We start from the raw sequence: 26,752 nt of genomic DNA, 5'->3' as shown, positions 1-26,752 counted from the left end.
AGCATACCTACTGGTAATACTAATAGTGACTATCCAGAAGGAGACTTACTTGAGGATGACTGAGTGGTTTGTACCTAAAATGCCATTTTTACATACATATTTGTATTTGTAAAGGTAAATTGTATGGTTAAATAAATTTTATCAGTAAAAGTCAAATAGGATTGTAGATGTTATTTAATACCCCATACTAATTCTTACAGTACAATAATTTTATTAGATGGATACAATACCATGTCCGTTAAAAGGGTTAAAAAATACAGGAACAAATTTGTTTTTAATTATAACAAATGTATTATGTAAATAACAATAAACAGAATGTTCTAGTAAAATATTGTTTCGATATTTTAATAAAGAGCTGCATAAAGTTTAAAACTGCTCTCCTGTAAAGTTTTAAAAATGAACATAGTGTTGATTCCTTCCGAGGTACAGATACCTATTTGCATTTATTTTTTTTCTAACTTGCATAATAACTGCCTTTTCTAGTTTTCCCCTCTCTTTATAGCAAACACCACTTATTTGGCTTCATTATCACTGTATAGATACTTAAAGAACTGGTTACACTTCGTAAATACTTATACACAACAAGTTGTCGATACGACTGCTGACGTCACACACCGTAGCCTCGCTGCGAGGAGCCGTTTTTCTAGCCTCCATCAAAATTAAAATTAAGAATTGATTTATCTTAAAAAATATATATTTTTAAACAATTTCATGTTTACTATATTTTTATATATTTTATAATCTATTGAATTTAATTTAATTTAACTATATTTAAAAATTTGTTAACATCCCTATTCTAGAAGTTTTAAGGTTTCCGGTCCCTATAAGGTTATAAATCTTTTGGCAGTAAATGATAAACATGTTCTAGATTTTTTTTATATTTCAGTCCTAAATTAAGTTAGGTACAATAACAAGATTAGGTTTGTAACCTTAAATGTTTTTTCTTTTGTTATACGCCTATGTTACCGTGGTTTAACCAGTATTTGATTAACAAAAATGCTGAGAGATAGGTATAATCATAAAAAATAGACCGGTCAGGCTAAAATAACCTTACACTAGAAATAACAACTGAACAAGCTAGACAAATTGTGGGTATTGTTAACTGGTACATAAAATTTACGAGCAGATACACTTTCGTCCGGAATATCATAATGAGTTCAGTTTTACCTTAAATTTTTACCTGAAGAAATAACACTTTCGTCCAAGTCAAATATTTTTGCATATACACTTTCGTCCAGGAGTCGAGCTCCGCGGGGATCAATCCCATAATTAAAAAAAAAGTTGTCTTATTGCGTTATAAAATTTATTATCTTTGATTAGTGAATTTCATTTACAACTTAAAATATAAGTAGCAAATAATAATAAACTTACTTAAAAACTAAAATAATGGGATGTACATTTAACATATTCCAGCCTAGTAATAGTTTTTTAATTAAAATTTTCTATTTTACTTTTCAAAAATTGTTCACGAGCTACAGTTTTGATATTTTGATATTGATTGATAGCCTCTAAAAACACGAATATATTCGGATGGTATGTAATAAAGGATTTATGTAAATGTGAATGGAAAGATTCACACGCATTGGTTGTTCTCGTAGTTTCTGATGATTTTGTAGCCCAGAGTATCGGTGGATATGTCTCAACTAAATAATCAACAAAAGCATTTAGTTCGACACTCTCGGGCATAATTTTGATCAGATCAAAAACTAAACAATCACCAACTTCTTGGTGATCTAGAAAAAGAACACCAAAGCAATGACCAATCCATTTTCCCACTTCGGTGGGAAATCTCAAGTGGGATATTCTGTTTTTGTAATAATTTGTTAAGCCAAGTTCTTGAATTTTACGCCACCAAGCCTGCGAAAGATGGAATCTACATTCGATTATTTTTGATTGGCCCCAAACTGATTTAACAGCCTTATAAGTTGACTTTTCAAAATAAATGACAATATCTTTTGGAAGAAAATTTAAATTTAGCTCTGAACATTTGGTCCTTATCAAATTGAAACATGTTTCATATGTAGATGATAATTTCTCTGGCAATAAAAAAAATACTAGTGGAATGTAGTGGCCATTGTAGTATCCATGAATTGTAAACATTTGATAATATAATTTTGGGCAATATTTAAATGTACCATCCATATGTATTCCAGAACACTTACATAAATGTCTGAGATTTGTCTCACAAGATATAATAGTCAATTTTGCACTCTTATCATTTACCAATAAAAAGTTTTCATTTCTATTGAGTAATTTTCTTTACAACCTTTGGTACGACATCTCCAGCGTGATTCCCCAATTTTTAACTTTTCGACAAAATTGAATTTATAGTTATTCACGAATAAAAGAGGAGCACCTCTTTTCGTTGCACTTTTTTTCACCACCATACGTTTGTTTAAATTCTCCATAACGTTTCAAGAATAAATGATTTTCATAACACAATTCAAGACTATAAGCCAGTATAAGATCAGAACCAATATCGAATTAAAAGCACTCTACAATGACGCCGATATTGTCCAATATCGTGCACAGACTGCATAACGATAGACTTGTAAAACTGGTATGGGAAGAGATTCCCACAGGCAAAAGACCACTCGGACGTCCCAGAATGCGATGGAGAGATAACATCCAAGCAGATCTCCGAAAAATGAACATTCTATTTGACCCTAGGTTGATGGAAGACCGGACAAATTGGAAAAAAGTTATACAGTCAGCCAAGACCCACCCAGGGTTGTAGCGCTACGTGGTGATGATGATGAATTCAAGACTATAGTAATATAACCACTTTGAGAATATTTTCACAAATGAATAAACTCGAAGATTCGTACATATTTATATATTTAATATTAATTGCTTCTTCGAAAAGCATTACGCAAATTTACCTGACCCTTTGGACGAACTTGTAGACCTCAATTTTAAAGGCTTGGACGAAAATGTATACATTCTTTTATGACACTCATTATTTTGGACGAAAGTGTAAACGCCGAAATTTACATTTTTTGACAAACCACATATATAACTGAAAAAATTGAATAGTTGATAATTGCATTCTATATTTTAGATGATTTAGATCTTTTTAAAGGTAAGATAAATATGAAAATAAAAATAAAAATAAAAAAGTTTTCCATAAGTTGCGAATTTTATTGAACCTGAACGGAGAACTTTTTTACTTTTAATTTTACAAAAAAAATTAATCTTTATAAAAAGTTCTGAATGTTTTAAAACCTAAAATACAATCATCAGATATTAAATATGAATTTTATGTCATAGTTAACAATATCCACAATTCATATTTTTTGAGAAATCGCGTATATGACGGAAAAACTAAAACTAAAAATTAAAAAGTTTACCAGTTTAATATATGTATGTATATAAAATTTAAAAAATACTTTACCTATAAATTCGCAGGAGAACCACGTGTTGTTATTGCGAGTTAAATCTTCATCACACACTCTTTTCAAATTTTTTAAAGGTCATTATCTTATTATTCTTTTTTAAATTGCGTGCTTAAATAGGAACAATCAATTCATTCAAGGTTCACTAGATACAGTTCACTACATTACACTATTAAAATTGACGTTTAAGACCCACAATGGATAGGACTAGATTACATATTTATTAAACTTACAAAATTATATATATATATATATATATATATATATATATATATATATACATATATATATATATATATATCTATATATATATATATATATATATATATATATATATATATATATATATATATATATATATATATATATATTACATATATTACATACAGTGATATTACATACAGGATATTCCTTTATTCTGCCAGTTCATTTTGCTATAGTTTATTTTTATGAACGAGAGAGTAATTAGCATAATTTTAACTGGTAGCTCCGACCACTCCATGGGCGTGCTCAAGATTAATTGAAAAATTACTTTGAATAATTGTAAAAAATAAATGAATTATTTCAGTGTTATAAAGTGTTATGTGTATGTAAACAAAAGTTACCCCTTTTATCACACACTATATTAGAACTGACTGGCCTACATTAAAAAGGGTTTTAAAAAATTCACATTTTTTTTAATTTTTAAAAATTACAAAAGAGAAAAAGAGTTTTTAAAACCGTCTAAGGTATGTTAAATAGATGAATAAAAATATTAATATAAAACTTACAGCTACTTGTTACAAATCCAAATCAGATTCAGAAGATGAACTTTCAGAACCAAGATTTATAATAACTGGCTCGATCATTTTATCAGTAATATTGTCCAGCTTCCACATTTTTTCCTCTTCTTTAATAGTGTGATTTACTGCCTTTTCCCAGTTTTCAGGTTTGACATTATTTACGGCCTCCAAAAACAACTGTTTAACATCATGAATTTTAAAAGTGGTATTTTTTCTTGAAACTTCACTCTTTATCTGTGCCCATACCAGTTCAATCGGGTTTAATTCACAATGATATGGTGGGGATCTAAGTACTGTCATTCCACGATTTTTGGCAATTTCATCAATTTCGTATTTTTTAAATTTTTCTTTATGAAGGGCACACAACGAATAAAGTTCTTTTCTTATAGATCCGAGATAGTACGTAATATTTTTTGAACTCAGCCAATTCTGCAAGTCTTTTTTTAACCACTGGGTTGTGGGCAGTCCTTCTATAAGTCTGGAGTGATAACTTGCATTATCCATTACTATTACACAGTTCTTAGGAAGAAGATCTATCATTTGTTCGAACCATTCTTAAAAGACATCAGCGTTCATATCTTCATGGTAGTCACCGGTACGAGTTGATTCAAAAGTTAATAAACCACCTTCAACAAAACCGTCTGAACTGCCAATGTGTACTATTATCAGCCTGCGTCCCTTTCCTGATGATGGGTTTAAACCAGTAGATAAGTTATTTACAAAAGCGTGCCTTTGACTTGTAACAGTTTCATCCTGCCAAAATTTATTTGGTGTATGACCCTCGTTGGTCCATGTTTCATCAAGATAAAATATTTTTCTTTTTTGGTTTCTCATTTCCTTTATGGTTCTTAGAAAATGTCTTCTCCATATGACAATATCGCTTCTTTCTAATAAAATAGACTTTCTGGGATTCTTTTAGGAAGCCTATTTCTTTTAAAAGTTTCCATAACGTACTTCGACTCATTTCTGGGTAATCCTTATCATCTCGAACTGAGACAAGAACTTTATCCAATGTTGGAAATTCTTGTCTAAAGAAGAATTCATGCACTTTCCGTCGAAGTCCTTCTTTAAAATGATATTCTATTTGAAATTTTGGTTTCCCTGGAGCATTACGTGGCATTTGAAAACTACCACATTTCTCTTCTTTAATAACTCTGTAAATCGTAGATTTCCCAACACCAAGTGTACTGCTAACTAACTCAACGGTCTCATCAACACTTTCACATAAACGTTTGTCTGTAAATGATTTAAAACAATTAAATATTAATGTTTTTTCATTAACTGTTAGAGGACCAATTTTTCGGCGTTTACACGGCACTTCCAAATTTTCCATAACACTAGTATACACAATAAACTGCACCTTGCAACTGAAGTACCTACTTTTAGTGAACTGTTAAGAATTTTGAATACGCCACTTGGACCTTCCTATATACAAAATGGAAAAACCCACTATCACATTTTCTGTGGAATAAGTTTAGAAGGTAATTATCTAGTCAATTACTGTCGTAGATTCCTGGAATTAAAGAATTAAATGTTTGATTGTTGAAACCCTTACTTCGTGGAATGCACTCATTTCAGATAAAATAAAACGTTTTATTTTATCTAAAGAATTAAACTTTATTTTGCAAATAGGTAGGTACTTATTAAACTTTTATTGGTTATATATAACCAATAAAATAAACATCTTACATTTCTTGCAAATTCATTAGTACCTATTAACCTCCATCACTCCGACACTGGCAACCTTATTTAGGGATTAGTAAGCCTCACAACTATTGTATTCTATTCTGCTCCAACCTTTATACCTGGTGGTCATAGTCAATTTAAAATTGTTTTCCTATATACTTCTGTAAACTTGTTGACAAATATCTGTTTTTCATTGAGTCACCCGTATCAACAGTTTAGGGATTTGCATACATAATTTATTGTTTTATTACTTTCTCATACATAAAAATACACTATAGAGTTGCAGTAAAGAGCTTTGGTGATATTGCGTATTCTTGTCGGACGCCTCTGGTAGTGGGAAATTCTGGAGTGTTTACCTTAGCTTTTACTTGACTAAATTTTTAATTTAAATTTTTACATATTTGCTAAAGTTTCTATGTACGGTTTGTCAATGCCTTGGTTGGTCAAATCTTTTATTACTGCCTTGGTATATAGAATCAAAAGTCTTCTCGAAATCTACTAAGGTTAATGCTAGCGGTATTTCATATTCTTTAGCTGTACTAATTAGTTCTCGAAGTGTATGAATATGATCCATGGTACTGAATCCACTTCTGAAGCCAGCTTGCTCTCTCTGCTGTGCAGCATCTAATGCGTTTGTTAATCTGTTGTTGATGATCTTTGTGAATATCTTGTATATGATTGGAAATATACTTATAGGTCTGTAGTTTTTGATATCCTCTTTACTACCTTTCTTATAAATGAGAATTATGTTTGCTGTATTTTAGTGGTCTGGTATGCATCTCGATCTTAAGCAGTTCGTAAATATGTCTGCTAAGATTTTTTAGGTTTTATTGCCTGCGTATTTAAGCAGTACGAAAATACAAATCCCATCCCCATTAAGAGCGGAGTAAGACAAGGAGACGTAATATCGCCAAAGCTTTTAAACCTGGCCCTAGAAGACGTCTTTAAAACTACAAATTGGTCAACCTATGGCATTAACGTTAATGGCAACAAATTAAACCACCTCAAATTCACTGACGACATAGTGATTTTAGCGAGCACATTCGAGGAACTGCAAATTATGGTGGGGGAACTAGTAGCCACCTCCCAATACGTCGGCCTAAAAATGAATATGAAAAAAACAAAAATAATGACAAACACAGATGACCCCAGACGTATAACTATAAATGGCAGTGAGATAGAACAAATCCAGGAATATATCTACCTAGGCCAAAGCCTGAGACTTGACAAAGAGAACCAAAGTGCTTAAATTACTAGAAGAGCAAGACTAGCATGGGCAGGATTTGGAAAACTTAGTTGGATACTTAAGAACCGCAAAATACCCCAATACTTGAGGAGCAAAGCGTTCAACCAATGCATCCTTCCTATCATGACATATGGATGTCAAACCTGGACCCTCACCAAGGCAAACATGAATAAACTAGCCACAACAGAAAGAACAATGGAAAGAGCAATGTTAGGTATACGACTGTCAGATAAAAAGAGGAATGACTGGGTAAGATCCAAAACAAAAGTCGAGGATATAGCAAGAAAAATTGCCAAACTTAAATGGAGCTTCGCGGGCCACACTGCTAGGCAAAAAGACTAACATTGGAATACTACAATACAACATTAAAGACCTTACGAAAGTAAACGACCAAGAGGAAGACCACAGATGAGATGGGTTGATGACATTAAAAGAATAGCCGGAACAAATTGGAAATATGTTGCTCAGGATAGAGACCGATGGAAGGAGTTGGGAGAGGCCTATGTCCAAACATGGACGACAGAAGGCTAAGAAGAAGAAGATTTAAGCAGTTTCTCTGTTATACCATCCATTCCAGCTGCTTTCCACTTTTGTAATTGTCGATTCTACTTCTTTCGGAAAAACTTCTGGTACATATTCTTGGTTACTGATTACTTCCTCAAGTGTGTCAGGGGCTTTTGTATAGTTCGCTGTAGAATTTAGTCACGAGTTTTATTATTTCGTTTGTGTCTGTAATTCTGGTGTTTTCGTTTGTTAAAGCAACGATTTGCTTCTTCCCAATGATTAATGCTTTTCTTGTTTTCTTAAAATTTTTCCTCTTTTTGATTGTATTTTCTACTAGTCTTTCATTGTATTTTCTTATGTCCTCCTTAATGCTTTTCCCTATTGTCTTACAAAGTTCTGTGTATTGTATTCTCTGTATGTTACATTCATTTGTCTGCTTTGTTTTAGCATTATTTTGGTTTTATCAGACAGTTTACTATGTTCATTTTATTGTTGCGAGCCTCCGATTTCTTTGGCACTATCAAGGATCATTTCCATTAATTAAGAGGTGTCGATTTGGTCATGTAATCTTTCATCAATTGTCCTTTGGTAGTGACCTAAGTTTTCTTTTAGATTGTTAATATTTATACCGGTTACTCTTGGTTTTGTGATTAATTTTTTTCTTTCTAGTTTCACATCTGTATATATATATATATATATATATATATATATATATATATATATATATATATATATATATAAAATTAGTGCGATGAAGTCCATTTACCCATTTGTCGTAAGAGATACAAAAAAAAATATTTTAGATAAAAGTTGAGGTATCCGCAGATGGGACCATATTTTAAAAATATTTTTAAATATACAAGGCCATCCATATTATGACAGGGTAGAAAAAAATCATTTTTCGCCCTGTATATGTTTCCATTTTTTGACTCTTTTCGATGTCCTGGTTTTGTTCAATGTAAGGTTTGGCATTGTTATACGAGGTAATTTAAAAGATAATTACGTTGTTTCCTTAATTTTGTAGCAAAATTAACACCCTGTAGAATTGTAGAAATTTGACATCTCAAACTATATTAACAAGTAGGTTCAAAAGATTTTTTATATAGTCTTCTATTCTCCTAACATAACTAAATATTTAACTTTTGTATACAGGGTTGGTCGAAACTTAAAATGTGTATCTTCTGAGATTGGATGTCATCATTACTATCTTTACTCTAACAAACTCTGCTAAAGTGATTTATTGTACTACATCTAAGCATGCAAACATACACATCCATATTGACATCCATGCATGTTTGAACTATCACATCAAAAGCAAATAACGCCTCTCTGTTTGCTAGTCCGTTTCTGAACCCAAATTGACCATCATCTAATCCTTTTTCCAGTTTCGTATTTATACGGCCATGTATTATTATCAAGAATAATTTGGGAATGACATTATTGATATTTTGTATTTACTGCAGTCTTTAAATATGTGTCTATAACCAGTGTTAATGTAGAAAAGAGTTTTTCAGCATATAAAAAGAATAAGGAATGTGATAGAAGACAAAAGTTTATATTGGTACATTTAAATCAACATTTGGCAGTGCTTGGTTTTACAAAAGTTAAATCTGTTGTTTGTATAATTTTATTTTGTTTTTTTTTTTTAATAATTCTGTTTTTATTTTAAGTTTCTTTAACATTTTTATAGCTTTTTGTGCATATTCCATCCTTTTTCAAGTGAAATTTTATGTTTTTAAGCGTTTATTTTAATTTTTTATACTTTTTAATCCGAACTCAAGTAATATCTACTGCCAAATTATGCGATGTATATAATTTATTTATAAATATGCTGCGTTCTAAATTATTATTGTTATCATCTCCTTATTGCACAAGTGATAAAAAGAAAAACAAAATATTGTAAATTTAGCTTTACTTTTGTTATTTTCAACAAACAAGCCATTTTAGTGGTTGTTTTGTAATATTTTGATTATTATTGTTAATTACATAATACTGAAGTATAGATAACCCTGTAAAAACCAGAATTAAGAAACCTGTTATTGTTATTAAGATAAATAAACACATATTTATACAATTGAGCGTGTTTTTGGTAAAAACGGAAAAACGAGAGCGAGGAAACCATGTTAAATTATCTTTTACAAAATAAATTATATTGACAGAATATTATTTTTGTAGTTTTTGGCCTTGAGAATTTTATTTGTTTTACTTTAGTTTTTTTTTCATTGATTTTGTTTCTTTTTATTTTCTTCGTTTGTCTTTAAAAAGCAAATAGCAGATTGCGTGCCAAATTATAATCTTAATTTTAAGTTTAATAGGTTGAGTCTTTCTTTTAACTCCGCCTCTGGTACTCTGGGTGGATTCAGTAGCTCAATAACAATCCTTTCTGATCTCAAGCCCGAATAAAGAAGGTATATTTGCGTCAGGAAGAGCATCCGGCAGTAATAAACCTGGCTAAAACCATGGAAAGAACGAGTACCGCAAATAGTTGAGGGGCTAGGGTGATCTCCGTAAGAAAGGCTGCAACTTTGAGGCCTCAGTTGCGGCCCAGCATTGCTCCTGCAGAAAGTAAGCTAAGGCTACCTTACGGTACGTTTTCATTGGAGCGTCTGTTGCGTCGCTAAGCCATGATCGCTGTGTACCGCTTATGTGGCCTCGTGCAAAGCTTATCATCTGCCAATAAATGGTTGTTTATCAAAATTTTGAAGTATTCTTCTTCTTGTCTTCTCTTAAATATTGCATGTTTTACTAATCTTGGAACATTTCTTTATCTTCTATTTCTTCTGCTGGCATGTATTTTAACAATAATTGTTTCCTTTTACATACGCTCATCCCTGCACAAAACCACTTATTCACTAGACAACGGACAACTAATCAAATCATCGCCTCAGTAAAAACACTTCGCTTGCGATCATTGCTTAGCGATCATTGCTCAGTGACAATCGCTCAATCTTTTAAGGAGACGAGTTTTCCAAGGTTTGTGTTCCATTGCTAGCTTCCACCCTAATTTTCTTATCCTTGGTTGTTATCCCAGTCTATAGATACAGTTTTTTTGCGTGGCAGAGAATCTCCAGTTCCAACCTCAGAAATGTAGAAGATATGTAAAGTAAAGAAATTTAGTGAAAATCAAGTCACCTCGAAAATATAATTTGTCACCTCGAAGCGGCGTCCTTATTTTAAGTAGCTATAGGTCTTTCTTGTTGTTTTTTTGCCCATTTGTTATAGGAGATTTATGAAAGTACCCCTTTGTTTCATTTTTGTAGTTGCCCCAATCCAATCCCTTGCCATTCAACTTATCCACGACCCAGCTACTCCAAATAAACCCTGAGTGTCATTCGTATAAGTTTCGTTTATTTTGCTTGCCCTATCTCCACTCCCAGTAATTTCTGTCCCCAATTTTCAACCCCTTATAGCAATACACTATGTGGTAAGCAAAATATTTCGTTCAATATTAGAAAGAATCTTGATAGCTTTGGTAATAAACACATATGATGATTTATACTTTATAGCACCTACAACTTTATTTGTTGCTCTAAATCAATTATATTTTAGTGCTGACTAACCCACATTTTAATGAAAAATATTAAGAAATTAAAAATATCGAGAAGGATAAGCTGGTGTAATATAAATAACGAAACATAAAATTAATTTCTCTAAATCTATAATCACCTATTTTATAGACTAAAATATAGCTTCTATAAATAACTTTAATTATAATCTTAAATAACAATTAATAGTCCACTGTAGGATAACGAAAGTGTATAAAGCAGGGAGAACGTTTAAAAATTGCCAAGTATTACATCTGAAGTCCATCCAGTAATTAGGAAAAGTAAGTACTTTCAATTTAAGGAGTACATGTTAAAGCTTGTAATCGTTAATGAAATTGTCTGCATTTTCTTATCGTCTGCATTTATTTTTATTTAGATCACATATTCATTATTATTTAGTGGCAAAATTAGCAGTGCCGGGACGCACTATCCTTAACTTTTTTACAAGTAAAATATTACTCTATATTTTTTTAATACAAGTTACGTCTGCATATTTTAAAATGTATATACATTTGCTTAATTCAAAAATATTTAAACATATTTAAATTCTGGAATTGTTGCTTTTTTATTTTATTTTAAAGAAGACAACATTTAAATGTTTTGGAGACACAAAACGTAACCATTTATTGTAAAATTAATCCACAAAATTATAATAAACCAGTTTTTTATTTACATGGCAATATAACATAGGAACGAAAGGTGGTGTTTAACATACAAAGGTAAGTGTTTCACATTCAATCAAAATTACAATATCTGAAAATTAACTTTAAGAAATTGAGCTTAAAAAGTTAATCAATTTACAAAAACTGAACAAATGGATTTTCTTCTTCCGGAGAAGGTTTTGCCGTGCGTGTCCTAGTGTCTCTGCTGTGCGGTGTCTATTCAACCGGGTGTTCATATAGGATTTCACATTCCACTCTTTTATACTTGGTCCATAAGGCTTGAAACATGTCTGGTTAAAGTCTAGTTCGCAAATCAGTCATTATCTGGTCGTAACATTTTTTTTATAATTAAAATATTAAATAACTTTAATCCTTTTGTCCCTGATGCTGAGACGCCGATGGCCGCATTTGCAAATAATAAATACGCGGGTGGGCTCGCTCATCCTTAATTTTATTGAAACCTACCGACTTTTCAGATTACTACTTATCAAAAAAAATATCCCACTTATCAAAAGTGCAAATAGTGCTTTCCGGTTTCCGGCGATTGCTGTTTGAGAAATTTGATAAACATCGTCGAAAGCACGTTGTACTATTTTTCTGAGAGAACCTAATCCAAAAGGATTTATCTTTCATCACGTTCCTAGCTAGAAGGGTACTGCTATTTTCGATGTCGTTAGAACCTTTTACCTTCCTAGAAATACATACAGGCTGGCCTGTCATTTCTAAGTGGGGGATACCACACCTTATTTTTGGGAAGCTTGTAAATTTAGAGAAGAAGAACTTTACTTCTAGCAGGGCGATCTTTGAGTAAAGACGCTTGCCTATATTACGTTCTCTGTGTTATCTTACCGTCTCTGTGAATTTTTTCTTTAAGTGTGTATACACTTAAGTGTTTCAGTTTCTTAATCTAACACCATATTAGATTAAAGATTAGTATAAACTACCTTTAATTTAATTTACTTCAGTGTTTAATACAAGTAAAGTATTTAGCTTTACTGAAGTAGTTCAGCAGTCATCAAGATTTGTCATAAGTTACCATAATCATATTTTCTTCAACTATCTGGGTGAATCTCCGTCGACTATTTCTTCTCCTGTAGTTAAGGTTAACTACTGAGTTAGCATTCAATCAAGAAACATTTAATATTTTCAAACGAACTTTTAATCAGCTATTAAGAACTTCTAAATTACGAACATTTAATTCTCAGTTAATCATTAAAGAATAGTGCGATACAGAAAAATTAACTTACAACCAAGTGCTGGTTGGTTTAATTTTTATAATACAGAGTTATTGAAACCTTTTTGTATTCTTTAGAATGTAAATTTAATCATTTTGTTATTTGCTATAATTGTTATATATTTTTAACCCGTTATCTCTCGATATAAGCCCATAAACAGCAAAGAGAGACTTCTTTAATCAACTTTGGTTGAATATCTTTAGATACTATCAGGCTCTCTTCGCTGATAATTTAAACTGTGCATGATTTTATTATATTATTGTATTTGTAAAGGTATTTTCCAATTATAATACTGTGTATTGTTATATGTATACCACCATTCGATAATTGATGGTGCATTTTTTACATGTGTGTAAATTCAGCTGCCTATATCATAGGCAGACTTTATCAATGAATTTTATTTCTCGACTCCTAATAAGTTTCCTGATATAAAAATACCTCTGAATGTTGGTTAATTATAATAAATAATTATTATACCTTCGACCAGAAAAAAAATCAGACTGATTAAGTTTCGTAGGTAAGCAGGTAGACGGAGTCCACCTAATATATTTATTTTTTGTTTATATAGTGTGTTGACCAAATTTATTTAATAATTAACTGTTGATATTTTTCCTTGGATTTGGTCTCAGAACCTAAATATCTTTCCTTACCTCTTTTCTTTTCTAAGGTTTCTTAATTTTCTCCTTGAACCCAAAAAGTTGAGTGGCGCCCTGTTTCTATCTTATCTTATTTTTGGTAATTTTACCCATCTATCTTTTTGTTTATTTCTGTATCTTTTCTAATATATCTTATCCTGTCCTATCTTTACTTATTTCATCCGTTGGACCCATTTGCGGTTCCAAAAGCTAGTTTCGAACCCACGACTCGCTCTCCACCAACCATCTGGCTGCCGTCCGCAGTGTCTCCATTGGTGACCTTTCTAGCACCATCCAGAAAAGGTTTCCGAGGTTACATGGTTCATGAGACTAAAACCTCGTTAACATTCTGATGAACTACATGGAATCAGGTTAGTGCAGTTGAACAACGGAATGAGATCTTTTGGTACTCTTGAAGGTGAATTGGCCTCCATATAATCTCGAAAGCAGTTTGTTATTTTGGTTTTGTTAAGCTTAAATCTTTTGCAGAGATTTTGAATTTCTTTTTCCTCATATCGTACTGATTTGTCAGTTGGGTACTGATCAGTTTCCAGTACTTTTAAATCAGATAGAAGAGAATCAATTTGTTGCTTACAGTTTGAAGAGGCGCTTGATGTTGACTCATGACTGGATTTAGTAGTAAACATTCTTCTAGTTAAATTGTTTATTACACTTGTTATCAGTTGTTTGTGGTTGATGGTTGCAATTTTTGGATTGTTTGTAATGGGAATATTGTTGAATTTGTCGTCCTTCTCAGCAATGTAAGCCTCAAGGCTCTTGGTTCCAGGCTTTTCTTTCAGAGTTTCAAAAAATCGAATGCTTCTTCTGATCAATTTATCAGCATAAACAACAGTAGTTTTTTTGTTTTGCAAAGCCTCTGAAAGCATCGAAAGTTCCACCAAAATATCATACATAATGGCTAAATTTAACAGAAACTATAATGATGAAAACTGCCTTGATAGGCCACAGTACACAGATCTTTCAGTAGAACTTCTGTTCTTGTCATGGCAGAGTAACCATACCACACAGCCGAATCTACACGATAAGAACTTGCAACCCATCGAGTCCCAAAAACTTTTCCAATTTTTGGAGTTCTTGTTCCAACTACTTGCTGTAAATGGAGTATATTTTATCCATAAATATTTGAAAATGATTTACGACCCCAACTTCATCAACAGTATCACTTAAGGCTAGCTGTAGTCTATGATTCATGCAATGCCAAACAATAATATCTGGGTACATCTCAAGCAATCTTTCAGCTACACCTGATTTTTTACCCAACATGACGTTGGCACCGTCACTTGCAAATGAAACAAAATTTTCTTTCAAGTAATCATCATCAAATTCGCTTATTTTCAAACAGCTTAGCAAACTTTCAACAATTATCTGAGATGTTTGACTGCTTAGTTCAATCAATTCTAAGAGCAAAAAATGAGGATTCTGCTCTTTGCTGAACTCACATTTTAAATACACTATTAGATTAGATTTTGAGCCTACAGCTGTTGACTCGTCTACCAGAACTGATATTTTACTGCATATATGTACTGCAAACCAAAATTTGTTTATCAATTTTTCTAACGTCTTGTTTTTTAGGTTTTTATACCGGACGTTCGACAATACTTGCAAGCAAAAAATTTATCACCAACGGCGATTCTCATTTTGAACAATGCACCTGCCCATCCTGAAGCCGGTATGCTGCAAAGTGACGTTGGAAATATCACGTGCTCTTTTCTGCCTACGAATACAACATAATTGATACAGCCAATTGATCAATCAGTCATCGAAACATTCAAAAGAAGATAGAGAAAAAAATTTATTCAAAACCTAGTTATGAAAGAGGAATATTCTTTGTCAGAATACTGGAAAGCATACAATTTAAAGCACGCAGTCGACAATGCTCTGGATGTTTGGGCTTATGTTTCGGAAGAAGTTATCGATAAATCAACTGTTTTCTTTTCGTTGCCCAAAGATGACATAAACGAATGAATAATTTGATGAGGACGCAAACTGCTATCGATTACTGACAGATGATGAAATCGTTGATGGCAACAGAGGCGGACGAAACCGATTCAGAAGCTGACACAGACTATGACGGTGGCGATGTTGATGAATATATTGCAACTCACAAAGATTTGCTTAAAGAAGCTAGAGAAGCTGCATCGCACATACAACAATTCGTGTGGTATTCTCGGCAAAAATAAGCAAATAAGGTAGATTTGATGATTTTACGTCGATTAAGAAATTTATCGTCGGTTAAGAAACAAATATTTCCGAATATTTTAACTCAAATTGATTCGACTGTACTATGAATTCTTTTTTTTTTTTTCAGTTCTATTAACCGTCTTTTCGATTATCCGTCATACCTTTGATCCGGTCCGGTGCCCTGACGAATAATCGAGGTTTCGCTGTACTGCTATCTCTAGGTCAGGCTGAATACTTACAGAATCATCCAGATAATGTAAATATCGCAACGCCGACAAATTTTAATGGGTTTATTGATTAAAGAACATTAAAGGATACAGAACTTCGTCTGAAATATGAATAAAAGATAACTGGTTTATTGGTAGAAATTCTGCTCTGTTTACTTATAAAATATAGTACATAGGGACCTGGTTGTTGATATGGTCGGTAAGGAAATTAAAAAGTTGGCAGGAAATCATAAAAAGAGACTACATAATCATATCAATTTTAAGTTTCTTCGGTTACTCGACAACACGGTTCAAAAAGAAGGCTCAAAAGAACGAAGCTCCTTTGCCTTTGAAACCCAGTTTACCCAATAATTTAGGTGTATAAAAAATTAGGCGTTAAAAAAACCAGATTGAAGACAAAAAATTAATTTAAAAAGAAAACAAATTCAGTATCGATTACAATTGCAATTAACCAATATCATTAAAATTAAATAAATAAAAAATGTATTACTATTTTTCATATAAACCAATTCTATTTATATTTTTTATGGGTTTATATAACTAAAACTACTTTCTGTTGCATATAGTTATCGGATTTCTTCATTCAACATTTTACTTTTAGATGCATATATTGTGGATACCTCTTTGCATCGCTCTCATTTTTCATTGGTGTAATGGCGGGGATTCTACTGTTAAAGAATGTGTAAGCAATGAGAAAAAAAACACCTTTTGCAACGGATCCGTGGTACATTTTCTTACGTCTAAAGTATGCAATGGAAAGATTTATTCACCAATATTCGGACAACCACCCCGTACCCGTAAGTACCAGTATATTTTATTTAAAAATAAAATTAATTTATTATATTGTGACTTGCACATACTCGTATATATATATATATATATATATATATACAGGGTGGTCCTTAAGTAATTGTACAAAAAGAAACAGTAGATTCTACACTTTAAAATATTACGATTTAAGCTAAATTGCTTTAATAAAATGTTGATATTAAGAAAGATACAGGGTGTTACAAATTTTATTTTTGGCTATAACTTTCATGTTTGTAAACATTTATGCATAAAAATTTACAACTGAGTACTTTTAAATATGAGAAATTATAATTTGATGCACACTTTGACGTAGCGGATAGAGGGCGCCACATATGCCACATATGTGGCATAAATTTGCACTTAACTTTTTTGCTCTTTGAGTGAACTGTATTTGTGATACAAAATATTAAAGATACATTATTTCAACAAAAAAAAGGTATACCTGTTAATAACTTTTAAACTCAATAGTTTTCGAGATAATCGCATCTTACAAATCAGCTGCATATTTCTGAGTTAAGGCAATTACCCCAGGCAACGAAGGAAAAATAGACAAAAACATTAATAAATCTAAATTTTGGTATAAAATACCAATAACTAAAGTTAATAGTTAACGAAATATTAAATAAAATAAATATATCAGCAGAATAATTAATAATAGGATATGAAAAAAAACAGACTAATAGGATTTTACATCAAACATTTTATATTTTATGTTAAATTAAAACATTTTGTTTACAAACCAAATTAAGAAATAGTTAAACTAAATTACTAAACTTTTTGTTAAAGTAAGTGTTCGATATGTCTACCATTTTCATTAATTCATTTGTCAATATATTCCATAAAAATCATCTCATATTAAATAGCATCATTGGTTCTAAAGAAACTGTTGCAGTATTTATTTCTTCCCATATTTGGTTTCAAATGTTTATGGCATTCTTATAGACACGTTGTTTTAATACGCCCCATACACCAAAATTAAGCGGATTAAATTCTGGGCTACGTGGTGGCTATAATGTATAATGGACGAATCTATATCCAAATCTTATAGTATATTATGTCGCAAAGGTTAAATAATGTATTAAACTGTGATGTATCTCATTCATTGGTTACTTATATACACTCATATAAGCTTACGAGTAACTATAATTACATATCGAACAAATGGACTATTATGATAATGATGATAATATTATGAACTAACGAACTAATATTATGCTGAACTAAATTGCCTGTTTGTTTACTATTCTTATAACAATATCGGTTATTAGGCCAACGATGATGTTTTTGTAAAAATGCTGAGTCTTTAAGGTAAGATTTGTAGCAAAAGTATTATGAAACAAGACACGTGTGTTATTTCATACCTGTGATTTAGTTTCCATTTGTCATAATAAAAATGGGTAAACAACAATTTACGTAATGAATAATAGGTATTATTTTGGGTTTTTTTATAAATTAAATAATTATATCAATATCTCACCACATTGCCAAGGAATATGACGGCCACGTCCAATCCAACGTTCAGAAAAGGTATATTTAACTATGTTCTCAACGCCTTCTCTCTAGAATGTGGTGGTGTACCATCTTACATAAACCATATATTTTGGTTTTTCAGCATTTTACAATAGGGAAAAAGTAATACAACGCCAGTAGGTATAGAAATTTAAGAAGCGATAGAAAAGGGAAATTGTATACATGATGACGGCCAGCGTCTGAATACGGACACGGCACCTAAAGAAGAAGATGAAGAATATTTTCTCCAATAAGACATTTAGCAGCCATAACAAAAATTTTGTAATGTTACATTATCATCTTTGAGTTGTTTTAATAAGAAAAAACTATGAATTATGCTTATCTACAGGTATTGAGTGCTTTACCGCACAAATATCACAACTAAGAATTATGAGGCAGCTGACTTATAAAATGCGATTATCTCGAAAACGGTTAAATTTTAAGGTTACTAACAAGTATACCTTTTCTTTGTAAAAATAATGTATGTTTAATATTTTTTAACACAAATAGAGGTTACTTTAAGAGCAAAAAAGTTAAGCGCAAATCTATGCCACACCTGTGGCATATGTAGCGCCATCTATCAGTAACATTAATTTATGTATAAAATTATAATTTATCCTACTTAAAAGCGTCCAATTATAAATTTTTGTCCAAAAATATTTACAAACGTAAAAGTTATAGCGAAAAATAGAATTTTAAATTTCCACTTTAACACCCTGTATCTTTCTTAATATCAACATTTTATTAAAGCAAGTTGGCTTAAATCGTAATATTTTAAAGTGCAGAATCTATGGTTTCTGTTTGTACAATTACTTTGGGACCACCCTGTATATATATATATATATATATATATATATATATATATATATATATATATATATATATATATATATATATATATATATATATATATATATATACGTAGGAATTGTCATGTAAATTGGCCTCTAATAAAAATCGCCCGAAAAATAATTTATGACTCTAGTTACAGCCACTCTGTTATGCTTTCCCTTTTCTACCTGCTTTGTGGTACCGAACCTCCTACTGGTCGGTTGTAGTACTTGAGGATAAATCAGCGCTACCAAAACAATTATTTTATAAATCGTGAAAAAACGCAAATTGAATGCTTTGTGATGATAATTTATTGAAAAAACTTTTATAATTTTATTTCAAATAAAATTGTCTCGAGGAGTGCATCCCTTCCTTGCGGTCGCATAACTGGATAATTTTAGTTGTTATATTTGCAAAAATAGTAAACAGTCTGCGGAGTCGAGGCTCTCCATTAACCTGACTCATCGGCCAATGACCGACGCTCCCTGCCACCGAGGCCCCGCCCCCTCGTGTATATATTCAGAGAGCTCCGAAAAATCTCGCTATTAGTATTCAATGATCGCCGGTTTTCAATAGCGACAATGGATAACGTACAAGAAACCGATAGAACACCTAAATATAAGTTTTTATCTACGAGTGGGCGTCGACTTGTGTTGAAAGTGGAAAATTATTTTACTTTAGAAAAAATCAACATGGGACCAATTACATCAGTACTGGCAGTTCAAAAAAGGATAAGTGCAGCTTGTGGAATTTCAGAACGGACCTTGCAAAGAGTTCGCAAAATGAGTAAGGAGGAGTTAAGTAAGGAGAATAAAAGGATTCGTTTGTATTCCGAAAACCCTCTACTTGCCACAAGATATTAAAATCTCAATCAGAAATATCATTTATGACATGTACAAAGCAAAAGAACATGTTACAAGAAAGACACTTATTCAAAAAATAAAGGACAGAGAACTTTGTGATATGGGTTTGACCAGTTTATCAAAAGTATTAAAAGCTATGGGTTTTAGATACAAAAAAACCAATAATCGTAAAGTGTTTTGCGAGCTGTCCAATGTTGTTGGAAAAAGGTGGAAATTTATAAGAAACTATTTAAAAAACAAGAATTCCGAATTTGCCAGACAATTTGTGTTTCTTGACTAAACATGGATTTTTGCGAAAGGAAATAATACCAAATCATCCTGGCAAGTTGATTGTACCAATTGCTATTCGAGTACTAGTGCAAGTAATGGCAAAAGATATATTATATTGCATGCAGGAAATACGGAAGGTTTTATACCCAATGCTAGTCTTATATTTTCTTCGACAAAAAAAAACTGATGATTACCACGGAAATATGAACGCCAATATTTTTGAACATTGGTTTGAGGAAAAATTATTAAAAAATCTGGAAAATCCGTCATTAATAGTCTTAGACAATGCTTCGTATCACACCAGAGAGGAGGAAAAGTTTCCCACAAGCAGCTGGAAAAAAGAAGACTTAAGAAAGTGGCTGTCGGAGAAAAATATAGAACACGAACATCTAGTTTTAAAAGCTGAATTATTAAATAAGTGCAAAGAACACATTACTGAGAAAAAATTTGTCGTTGACCAAATGGCACTAAAATATGGTCATGAGGTCCTAAGACTACCACCATATCACTGCTAGTACAATCCAAAAATAATAGTGATGCCCCACACCAATTGAATTGGTGTGGGGCATCACTAAAAACTACTATGATAAACATGCATGTAAGACCACCGACGAAGCCAGCGTTTTACAACTCTGGCAAGATGCACTAAACCAAGTCAATGGGGAACAATGGCGGAAATGTATTGAGCATACTGAAAAAAAAAATTTAGAGTCATATGAAATTGAACAAGTTATTGATGAAGTAAGACCTTTAATTATTCGTAATGATGAAGATTCAGATGAATCGGATAGCGAGTCAGATAGTGATGATACCTGTCCATAGATTAAGACGTAGATAGAAAAATTAACACAAAAGGGTACCAACCACCAAAAAAAAATAAAACAAAAACCGGATGCAGGAGAGCCGGAGGCACGCCGCACGACGCTCTTGAATGCAAGCACCAAAAAAATTAGATTAGCAAGTAAGGTAGATTAAGGACATGACTGGGTATTAGACGACGGATGAAAGGATTCGATGCTTGCTCGCTCTCGACTGCACTTGGTGCCGAAAAGGGAAAGCAAGTATCGGCACACACAACCATCATTAGATCGCCGAACAATTGCTTTGACCGGTAGTGATAAAGCCAAATTGGTTAACCTACCACTTAAATGTAAATACACGAAAATCTCCCATTGCCTGACGGGGGATACCGCGAAATAGTCAGGATTTGGCTCCAAAAACCAGTTTCTATTTAAAATAAGAAACTTAATGGCGACTTCCGGTACAACCGGAAGTGCTAGAATGTTGCTAGAAGTGCAAATATTTAAAAAATAAAGAATGCTTTGCATAACCCATTATTCCAAGTTTGCAAAAACCAGTGACGACCAGAACTTTGAAAACTTGTAACCAACATGTTACGTGAATAACCCTGTATATTTCATACTCAATGTTAATTAGGGCTGCAGTCAATAGGTTTGGACTGGACGTGACTCAGATTAAGGCAGAAATCTGAATTGTGTTTCGAAACTATTTTACGGATTTAATATCAGATGTCGCTATTGCGTCCGTTTGGAAGCCATTTTATTGTTGCTTCTTAAAGACAGGAAAGATTTATTTTTCACGTTGAGAACGCCTATGAATAGCTGTTCTGATGAGCTTTATTAAAGCGAAATACGTATAAACAGATACATAGACTGACTGACTGTCTTTTTCATTTTAAACAAATACAATCATTATCAAAACAACAAATAAATTCAGCCTTTATAATTCTGTATAGTTTTACCAAAACCTGAATAACAGACCTATTGTTTTTGTTGATAATTAATATTGTTTATCGTATATTGAGAAGTGAAGTGTTAAAAATATAAGGCCCTAAGAAATTTCCCTGTAGCACTGCCGCGCCGATTTTACTAAAATTTCTCAAGATTGAAAATTTTTTATCTTTCTTGACAAATTTTATCATGTTTGTAAGATTGTAGTTGTTATCTAGATTTTAATTATCGAATCTATTGACGTAATTCTCGTATCTTTCAGGTTTTCTTTCGCTCACAAACTTCAACGACTCACGACATGATATTGTAAAATGTTGCAAAACTCCTTGTGGTACATCTGATTTGGCTGAGTATTGTGAGGAAGAGCCTAAAGATATATGTGCATTAATTAAAGAGATGAATCACTATTTCTCACCAGAAAATTTTAAATAGTTAACGCTCTATAAAGTGCGTATATCTCTCACCTTAAATATTTTTTGAACCAATAAACTAAAATTAATAAAGTTTGATAGAACTGAACTAAGACACCTAGATATTTATAGTTTTTGTATTTCTATCCTATACCTAGATGACGAAATATGAAGGGAAAAAAGTTAGTGTATATGTTTTACTTAGCCTACTTAATATACGTTGATGACACTAACAAATCCTACCAGTGATGGGATAAGTGAGGGCAAGTGTCCACGCTTTAAACCTGGACACCTTTACTAAACTGTAACAACCGTAACACAAGAATCCCTGGTCCTTCACGTTGGGAGTTCATCATCATTAGCATGAGCCGTTTTGAGTCCACTGCTGGACATAGCCGTCCCGTAAATAATTCCAATTGCATTCTATCTTGAGCACCCTGAATCCTTTGAACTGCGTCAGTAACACCAGTTTTTCTCCTAATTATTTGGGGGTTATTCCTTGTAAAAAAGATTATGCGTTAAGGAATTAGCCGGAATAAATAGATGAGAGCGAAACAGACAAAATAGCTAAGGGCGAGGGGAGCCACCAACGAGTTTTTAAGTAGATTCAGCTAAAAACGTAATCATGAACAAACCACCCAGAATGGATCCTCCCCATCCGAACCGTATAAAACAAGCGACCATAATACAATAATGGCGCTACAAGTTATAACAAAAATATAGAGACATAAATCAATTAATAGGAATATTGGAATAATCTAATAAATTGAAATAAATTAGAAGAGAAAAGTGATATATCCGAAAGAGATATTACTTCCAACTCCATACATCGCATATGCGCTTAGTTGTGTTAAGAGTCTAACCTTAAAACTAATTAGGTATACGGGCTCATTAGGTTGAGGGATTTCAGCCTCCTGGCATGCTATGTATCTCTAAACATCCCTATTATGAGTTACGAAACAATCGTTAATGGGTGCCGCTATAAACGAAAAAAAAAATACTTAAAAAAATGGGGAACTCTGGAATGAATGGATAGCTCAGGCTGGCCTCCAAGTGCTAAACAACAATAAGTCAACCCTTGGTACGGGGGGCCAGCCAATCACACATTGACATCACATTCGCGAGCGAAGGGCTATCCAGGAAGGTGTACGGGTGGAATGTACTCGACGATCAGCTCTTCACCTGCCACCGATATATACAATTTGAGGTAAAGGTTAAAGGGGGGATAAAGCGGTCAATAGGTGCGGCAAAATCATATTTCAACAAAAACAAGTACCTATCGGAGGTCAGAAAAATAAATGAAGATGAGATTTCTGACCTCGGCCAACTTCGAACAGCTCTACAAAATGCGGCAAAATTGGCTACCGAGAAGAAAAAAAATGGAAAAAAATCCCCCTATTGGTGGACAAATGAGATAAAAGATCTACGGGAGAGATGCCTCAGAGCTCGAAGGAATTATACGAGAAGCCAGGGCAACCTCGAGCTTAAAGACACATACAAGGATTTGAAGAAATATTAAATAATACAATAAAAAAAAAGAGAAAAAAGAAAAGTGGCAGACCCTGATAAAAGCACTCGACAAGGATATATGAGGTGATACCTACAAAATCACAATGAAGACCTTAAAGCTAATGGCCCCATATAGACTTGACCAAAACCAGAGGATGAGATCAGCTGAACTCCCCTTTTCCATCAAGGACATGCCAGATTTCACCAAGGTTTTCCCAATCGTGAAAGAGGAGTTCACAGAAGAAGAGGTGAAAACCGCTGGTCAGGATACGAAGACAGAAAAAGCTCCCGGCCATGACGGGCTGCCACCAGAGGCAATAAAGATAATAGCAACTGAGAAACCAGGTTTGATCAGAAGAATATTTAATGATCTACTGCAGAAACAAGAGTTTCCCAAGGACTTGAAGGAGGCGAACTTGGTTCTACCCTTAAAGCCCGGGAAACCCCCTAATTCACCGACCTCTTATCGGCCAATATGCCTTCTGGACTGCCTTGGTAAGTTCTACGAAAGACTTATCAAGAAGAGGCTGGAAGGCATGTTGGAAGATGAGAGAGTCTTATCCAACCAACAGTATGGATTTAGGAAAGACACATCGACAATCGACGCCGTGACCAGGATAAGGAACGCGGCCAAATTAAGCAAGAAAAGATAAGTAATTCTTGTTCTGTTGGACATAAAAAATGCTTTTAATTCAGCAAACTGGGGCCTCATAGTAGACCGAGTAGTCGAAAGCGGAGCTCCGCAATTGATGTCCAATATAATAAAGGACTACCTTTCTGAACGATCCGTATGCATATCCAAGAAGAAAAAGAAACAAATGACCGCGGGAGTACCCCAGGGGTCAGTCCTGGGGCCCTTACTCTGGAACATGTTATACAATGGGGTACTAGAAATTCACAAGCAGAGACAAGGAGTCTATGCGATAGCATACGCAGACGATCTAGCCCTATTGGTTGAGGATGATATGAATTGGGGCATAACAGAAAAGGTAAATAAAGCAATAAACACGACCGCGACGTGGATCGAGAAGAACGACTTAAAATTAGCAGTAGACAAAACAGAGATAATAATTCTGAGAGGGCCAAGGATAAGGGATGACTTAGTTTTCAAATATCAAGGCTCCGAAATAAGACCCCAAATGACAGTCAAGTATCTCGGTATTACTTTCGACGACCGACTTACCTTTGGGCAGCACATAAAAGAAGCATGTCGAAAGGCGGAAGGGAGGACCTCAGCATTGAACAAATTATTGCCAAACATAGGGGGACCCGGATCTCAGAAGAGATCAGTTATGTTACAATCAATATTATCGATCATCTTATACGGGGCCCCCGTGTGACACGGGGTCCTCCAGATGAAGAAATATAAGAACATGCTCTTTAGGGCTCAAAGGAAACCTCTGATCAGGGTGTGCAGCGCGTACAGAACTGTATCTACCATTGCCTTACAGGTAGTGGCTGGTTCTGTGCCCGTGCACATCCTGGCCAGGGAAAGAGCTCGAATGTATCAGAGGGGCAACGGGAAGGTTGGTTCAGGGCCACAAGATAGAGCCAGAAGATTGGAGATGTGACAGAGGGAATAGGCAGCCGAAATCTAAAAGACGGCCTGGACGAGGTCCCTGGTCCCGGATGTAGTAAGATGGTATGGGTGTCGGCATCGGCGCGTCAACTACTACTTTACGCAGTTTCTGAAGGGGCACGGATCGTTTCGGAAATACACCCCTAGAATCGGGAGGTCCGGAGACGATATTTGTACTGAGTGTGGAGTGGTGGATGATGCGCGGCATGTTGTGTTCGACTGCCCTGCATACCACACGGGGCGAAACGAACTGCAGCCGAGCCTGGGATCTCCACTAAGCGAGCCTCACGAGCTGATCGATAAAGCCATCGACAGCAACGATTTCGAACTGATCATTGCTTTTGTTTCAAAAACCATATAGCAAAAGGAAGAGAAAGAGAGGCGGCTGTAGATTTGCTGACCGCTATATTTATTTATTGTTTTTAAAAATGTGTGTTATTTATTTACTTATTTTATTGTATTTTATTTATTCAAGTTACTTTTGTTTTTACTATATTTTATCTATACCAATTTTAGCTGTTTTTTATTTTTATTTTATCTGCATTACTTTTTACTTATTTTTTTATCTATTTTTATTTATTAATTTATTTATTTTATTTCATTGTGGGGGCCGCGGGACATGGGACGGGAAAAGACTTTTTACATCCAATCCCGTCGGATGTCCCGATACCCCGAAAATTAGTGAATGAGGGTATGAATGCGGAACTGAATTGATGGAACTACGGTGTTACTGTTAATTGCCAACTGGTTCTACTCGTTAGTTTAAATGTGAAAGGGGTGGCAACCAGGCTGTCTCGCCAGCATAAGGATTGAGCAGGACGGTAGCTTCACCGACCACGACCAGTCTCGCCCGAGCCTTATGCTGGTGAGGGAGGCCGGGAGGCCGTCAAATCCATGTAGTGCACGCAAAAAGTGCCAGAGGGAAGTTAAGAGGAAGGCTGACGGGCCAGATATGCCCGCTAAGAGCAAGAGCCCGTCGGTCGGAGAAAGAGGAGGTGGTTTAGTCGGTAGGCAGTCTCGTCACGCAGTAAAGCGTGAGAGATTGAATCCGACACACCTGAGTAAACGGCTGACACCCGATCCCAGACGGTCTTTTAAAAG

At 33.7% G+C, this 26,752-nt stretch overlaps 1 long non-coding RNA gene across 1 annotated transcript; it reads left to right on the top strand.

Annotated features, from left to right (window-relative positions):
* The first annotated feature begins 11,281 nt into the window (after positions 1–11,281).
* LOC140436248 (uncharacterized) lies at positions 11,282–22,684 on the top strand. Its single transcript, XR_011950271.1, has 3 exons — positions 11,282–11,439; positions 16,721–16,916; positions 22,416–22,684. It is a non-coding gene; the product is annotated as an uncharacterized lncRNA (long non-coding RNA).
* Positions 22,685–26,752: the final 4,068 nt, after the last annotated feature.

Source organism: Diabrotica undecimpunctata, chromosome 3 (assembly GCF_040954645.1).
Source record: "Diabrotica undecimpunctata isolate CICGRU chromosome 3, icDiaUnde3, whole genome shotgun sequence".
Taxonomy (NCBI): Eukaryota; Metazoa; Arthropoda; class Insecta; order Coleoptera; family Chrysomelidae; genus Diabrotica; species Diabrotica undecimpunctata.
The sequence above is the reverse complement of the archived record's forward strand: the minus strand, read 5'-3'. Positions and strand labels throughout refer to the sequence as shown.